We start from the raw sequence: 7,060 nt of genomic DNA on the forward strand, positions 1-7,060 counted from the left end.
ATACATTTATAACTTTGGACTTAAAATTCTGAATCATTTTTTTTTGTTGCTAAATTTCTTCTACAAAATCTTTTCTCACTATTTGGCATCTCTGCGTGTGGCAGTAGCACGATCTACTCAAACAATTTCAGTACTTTAATGCTGCACAGGCACATTCTTCATAGTGTGTCTTGGTGGATTTCTATGGTCATTTCCTGAGAACATTTCCTAGAAGTAGAAGTGCTGCATCCAGGGCCTGGATAATTCCAGAGGCTATTATAATTTTGGCATTTTTTTGATGAGGAAATGAAAACTCAACGTACTTTCCAAGGTTATAAACCCAAAATGTAGCAGAGGCTTTAGAAGACTCAAGACTGTAATTTTCCCACTAATTTAAATTAATTTTGAAGGGAAATGAGAAATATCAATAAAAAAGAATTTTCACGTATAACCAAAACTACCCCTGAAAGAATTTTTAAGAGTTAAAATATGCCTTAGATTTGCAGTTTCCCTAAATGAGTCTTTAAAGAATCAAGTTCATTTCTGAGTTTATATTTCACTATATTCCTTTTTAAAGCACTCACTTGACTTCAGTGTTACATTCTTAGATGTCAATTCTATACTTTATGAATTTACGATATTATTCATATTCTGGCCCAAACATTAGATTTTTGGTTGAGTTGACAAAAAGCACAATCTCTTTGGTATTTGGGGACAAACTTGGTTACAATTCCTTCCAGCAAGCATTAGCTAGGTGGGGGAGTCCACACCAGCATGCTTAGAATACCAAATGACTAATAGATAACCCATCTTCTTTAGGTCTGGCTACATTCTGATAACGAGGGAAAAAAAAAAAAAAAACATTTACCACCCAAAGTTCTACTGGTTTGTTACACACATAAAACCTGTTTGCCTGGAAGGATGAGGGAATGAGCAATACAAGTACAACCAGCTCTCTTCCTGCACAGTTGCCACCAGAATGTAGTTCAATAATGGATTTGAAAAGAACCAGACTGACAGAGAAGCACACTAGAAGGGGTGAGTAGGTGTTGTGTTGAAATTGTATTTGTGTTGAAATTGTGGAGCCCACAAAGATTTTCAAATTGTCCCTAATATTTTGGCCCCAGGCTCTCTTCTTCTTGGGACGGAGGAGATAAACCAGAGAGAATTTGAAAGCTAAGGCAGTGTAAGAAGTTAACTTAGGCTTTCAAAGCTTTGGTAAGGACAATTATCAACCAGCTTTCCCCAGTGTTCTGTTTATTGATCAGCTGCTCAGCAAACAGCCCGGACCTGCAGTATCCCCAGATCACTAGCCTCAACCTGTGTTTCACCAGCATCTCAAATGTGACTTCCCTCAGAAATTTGGGTTCCTGTCACCCACTTTGGTGCTTCCCGTGGCACTAACAATACCTGTGTGGACAAGCACCTGAGATTCTGCTTTTCTTTCCATGTCCCTTGACGTTGCCCTTGTGTAAACTTCTAGCATCCTTGCTTCCAATTCTTTTAACAATGCTTTATCCACACAATAACCACAGGCCAGTGGCCTACTTGAAACCCTCCAATGCCTTTTTGTCTCAGAAGTTCAGGCTCTGTGCCTTGGTTCATAAAGTTGAGTCCCTGCCCTTCTCTCTGCCCTCAGTCTCTCTATGGGGTGCCCCCGCCTGCCCCGCTACCCTCTGGCCTAGCTGTCTCTCCAGGAAGAAGACTCTTGCTCCAGGCCTTAACCTTACTATCCCATCGTCTGGCACACTCCCAATTCCCAGGAGTTCCTTGACTTTTGTGTTCAGATCAAAGCTGCAATATTACCTCCTCAAAAAGCTTCCCTGAGCCCCACCTCCTACAAGTTGCCCGTTTTATTGTCTATCAGTCATTGCTTGAGGATATTATCTTCTGTTTATCTATGTAATTGTGTACTGTTCTGTCTTCCTCACTAAAAAATAGGCTCCTAAAAGAAGGACATGTCTAACCAATAATCTATACCAGCACATAAAACAGTACCCAGCTCAGAGTAGCCATTTAATAAAAAATGTATCAAATGAAGGGGTCAACAAATGACTGAGGGATGAGTGGGTTTATTACTATTTCTTTTTATTATTACTGTCTTAAATTCCTCAAGAAAATGTGTATTTGATTCTGTTTCAAACAATCACACTGTATTACACTAGGTTCAGCCACTACATAACCTGCTCCAAATTATAAATTAGGCGCTTTTTTAATAGCTGCATCAATTCTTTGGCTATCAGTGCACCAATCTGTCAGTGACCTAAAAGAACTGACAAACATTCCGGAGTCCCTTTTTTATGACTACTATCAAGTTGCTGATGATAGAATGTAGCACCATGTGTTTTATACAATTAATTCCTGTTGTCTTCTTGGACTTTAAACTAAATGCTCTTTTCCTAAAGAACTTCAATTTGAAAAGTAGTTTCTTAAGGGTATCCGACCATAATCTTATATAAAAATGCATAAATAACTGATAAAAATTCAAATTATTTATCTTGTCCCCTAGGAAAATAATGTGCCTTTGCACCAAAAACATGTAGATGGTGCATACACACAGGCATCCCAGCACATGTACATAAGAACATGTTAACATCCATGAGACCACTGTATGCAGGAGACTGTCTGCATTATACAAGGCCTGAGTGGCAAAATGGGTCAAACAGTGGGAATCCCCTCCTCTTGGAAATCTTTATGAATACAACACTGTACCCACATCACCTCTTGCCTAATAGGTTTAAAGAATCTTTGCAAAGAATATGGAGCAAAATGAATGCCCCCAGCTCCTGTGTGGCACACTCCAGCAGCACCACAGGCTGGGGTGCTGGTGTCATGTTCGTGGGGACACATTCTTGTGGCTGATACAGTGTTTCTAGGTCATCTGCTCTGAATGAAAATTCAGCAAAGCTGTGTCCCTGGTAGACAAAAAGAAAATGAATATTATCAAGAGTCAAGGAATAGAGAGAGGTCTTGTGCAGAAATAGCTCAGGTAGCTCAGATGCTGTCTGAGTAACTCTCAAAAGGAGAGCATTCACTTCTGCAAATCTCTAATAAAAATGTGAGCAGCCAGTGGGCTTATCTTTCTCAGATTTACCTCCTTTCTCCCAGGTCATTTTGTGCTCTTAAGAACCTGATTTCCCTGGCTGTGTCTGTCACAGATGTTGCTTTGTTTGCTAACATTATGCTAACATTACACTCACAAAACAGTCTGCAGAGCCTGACTTCTGTCAACAGTCTAGTTACAACGCAAGCTGGAGATTTTTCCCCACCCAAGTCAATGAGTCCCTTTAGGCAAATTGCTTAATGTCCTCATGTATAAACTGGGATCTATAATAATATATATCTAAGGTCTTCAGAGGAAAGGCCACATTCCTTGTCTCTCAAACTCTTTCCTCACAGGTACCTGTCTTCTTACTTTCCAGAGAGGATAAATGCCCATTATTCAAAAATTACCCTCTTTGTTTAGTGAGGATAGTGGGTAAAAACTTTCCTAGGACCTTAGTTTTGTTTTTTTGTTTTGTTTTCAGTACTAGGGATTGAACTCACAGTGAGCTACATTATCTGCCCTTTTTTATTTATTAATACAGAGGCACTAAGTTGTCCAGGCTGGCCTCAAACTTACAGTTCTCTCCTGCCTCGGCCTCCAGAGTAGCTGTGATTACAGGTATGCATCACCATGCTCAGCTAGGCTCTTTCATTCTAAATGCGTCTTTATAGTTCAAATATATGATTCCTTCTTACAATTTTTATGTATTTTCTCACACTTGAATGTGTTATGTACTCAAAGACAAACTATCAAAATATAATTTTGAAGACAGAGTAGATTATCAATTTATTTTATTCTCATATATATAACTTATTTTTCTACCTGAACTATGTTTGGCCCACTGAGCAAAATGAATGAATGCTTTGCTCACAAGTCTCTTACATTTACTTCTAGAGACAATAGGAGATGGGGAGATGCAGGAGTATATTACATGAGTTGTGGAGGAAAAAGCAAAAATATGTGACTATAGCCCAGAGAAGAACAAACCAGGCCTACTTCTAAGCCTGCTCTCCCCACAGCACGGTCTTCTCTTCCCTCGCAGGTAGATTCTCCTGGTCAGAACTGTTCTCTGAGACTCTGCCTCTTCCCAGTAGGACAATATATGTCCATTGGCACCTTCTCCCCAATCATATTGCCTAGAACATAATAGAAGGAAGGGAAACTTTGGGCCTTGTGGGAATGCATTTGGTTAGAAAGAAACGTCAGCAAAGCTCACTTTTCTATAAATGTATCCCACGAAACAATACCAAAATTTCCATATTGTTGATTTACTCCGAAATTACAATCACAAGGAAATTATTAATGTAAATCATTAAGACACTGACAGCACTTTGTACTCAAGGGAAGAGGGGGATTGAGAGGCAAATATTTGGGATATATATTGGAATATTTGGGACATCCTTAGCTCATAAGTTATTCTTTCTTTCTCAAAAATGCAAATTTAGCTAAAGTGTTTGTATTTTTATTTGCCTTTCAATTTGGAAATTACATGGTCATTGTGATCTTTGAAAGATTAGTTTCTAAATGAATAACAGGGAAGGACCAATCATCCAGAAAGGAGTAAGTGATTGTAAGAAAGAGGAGACAAGTGGAAACCATTTTTCCAAGAATTTAGATGCTGAAAGAAAAAAGAGAGATTGCTATTTGATTGTTTATAGACTTATTGGCTATGTCTGTAATAATGACAAGATTCAGTTAAATACTGAAATCCTTTTGTTTAGGACTAGATATCCTTATTGCAATACATTGTGAATCTGTCTGGAAATATATCTTTGTCTTTTAAAATAATGAATATAAATATATCGTACCACTTCTGATTAAGTTTGAATAAAATTCTGAGTAGTAAGGCCAGATTAGGTGGTGCACACCTGTAATCCCAGTACTTGGGAGGCTGAGGCAGGGAAGTGGCAAGTTCAAGGGCAGCTTGGTCTGGATAATGAGTTCAGGGCCAGCCCGGACTACAAAGAGAGAAATTGTCTCAAAAAACAAAACAAACAAACAAAATGTTAACAAAAATATTCTGACTAGTTTAACTAACCTAGTTTTACTTCTTTAAATATTAACTAGAGAATATTTGTCTACCTGCTTAAACATTTAAAAAAATAACAACAGACTATATCAAAAGAAATTAAACAGGCGAAATGTTTAAAACATACATAAACATAAAAGGCACTTATATCCAAAATATATAAAGAACTCCCCAAAAGAGACAAGAAAAAGCCAGTAGCTCAATAATAGAACAGACAAGTAAAAAGACATTTAAAGAAAAAAAAAAAGAATGACCAAAAAACACACAATCTGAAGCTCAATCTTTTTAGTAACTACAGAAAATAACACTAAGTCAACAAGATAACTTTCCATGTCTACTAAATTAGCAAGAATTTGAAAGTCTGTTCCAAAGTTTGCAGAAGATGTAGAGCAATGGGAACTATCACCCACTGTTGATAGGAGTGTGAGTGGTTACTGGTTTTGGAAAACAATGTGGCATTATCTAGTGAAGTTGCAGATGTACTCATTGTGCAAGAATGTCCCTGATGGCCTAGAAATAGTTTGGCTATCCATCAAAAGGAGAATAAGTAGGTAATTTATGGTGAACTTGTACAATTGAAGACAGTCAGCCCTGTGTATCTGCAAGTCCCATATTCATGGATGTTAACAACTGAGGGCAAAAAATACTAGGAAAAAATGGTGTCTGTATTGAACATGTACAGACATTTTCTTGTTATTATTACCTGAACAGTGCTATTTACATTGCTTTAGGTATATAAGTACTCTACAGATGATTTAAAGTATACAATAGGATATATAAAGAATATATGCAAGTGTTACTCCATTTTATACAAAAGATTTCTCCATCCACAGATTTTGGTATCCTCAGGGATTTGAGAACCAGTCTCCTAGGGATACTGAGGGACAACTGTACTTTTCTCTGTGCAACAGATATGAATGAATCCCACAAATAAAATTCTAAACAAATAAGTAATTCACAAAAGAAGTCATAAAACACATACTTTTCATTAATAAAGTGTGAAGACTTATAAAGTAAACATTATTTTGTTAGGGATATATATGCATATATTATATATAACATGTATGCATATATATGAAAGGAGTATTGTGTGCATGAATGTATGTACTTATAAAAACATTAAAGAAAGGAAACTATAAACACAAAAGTCAAGATAGCAGTTACCTCTGAAAGGAGGGAGAGTAAGAAGTAACTCATAGAGAATGTCAAAGAGATTACAAAAGTTTTTTCTTAAATTATGTAGTAAACAAAGAGATAACAATTCTATTGTTACTTTACTCATTTCTAATTATTATTTTATTTGTACAAAACATTTCACAATTTTAAGCAGCTAATGAAGCAGTCATAAGTTATCATTATCAAATACCTTTTGCAGAAACTGTTTATTTGGATAAAGATTAAAAATGTGTAACACATACGATTTAGCTCTCTTCTGTTAACATACAGGGAAAGATATATCACCCAGCGTGGGCTCAGAGCATTCCTGTCACTGTACATGTTCAGCATGGCTGTGAAGTTGTTACATCAGTAATAGTCACTGGCCTTATGGCTCTGCTTTGTGTGTAAGATTGAGTCTTAGAAATCACCCCACCCAGAATGTTAGACAGATTCTCCAAAACATGTTTTTCAAGTGCCGTGAGGCCAAAAATTACTTGGCACAATGAAAATGATCCAATGAACACCAGGTCCAAAATACTCTGCATTTTTAAAGGCTCGATTACAGGACAGCAGAAAGGGTATGATTAGGTTTTCTCCTTGGAAGATGTTGATGTACGGCCATAAAGAAGATGAAAAAACTGAACACGATTCCGTGCTGAGTAGAGTCCAAAAATATGCAGATCCAAAAACTTTCCAAGTGACAATTAATGGAGTTGTCGCTGGAACCCTTTCTTATGTTCTGGGCCAATCTGCCTTCATTGAGGCCTCCATGCCTCCTTCTCCAGTGATACTCACCTCGGTCACTACCACCAGGTGTTCCTGTCAACAGATCATTAGCAGCAGTGTCA

This window comes from Fukomys damarensis, unplaced genomic scaffold, assembly GCF_012274545.1.
Source record: "Fukomys damarensis isolate Sample0158 unplaced genomic scaffold, DMR_v1.0_HiC HiC_scaffold_14, whole genome shotgun sequence".
NCBI lineage: Eukaryota > Metazoa > Chordata > Mammalia > Rodentia > Bathyergidae > Fukomys > Fukomys damarensis.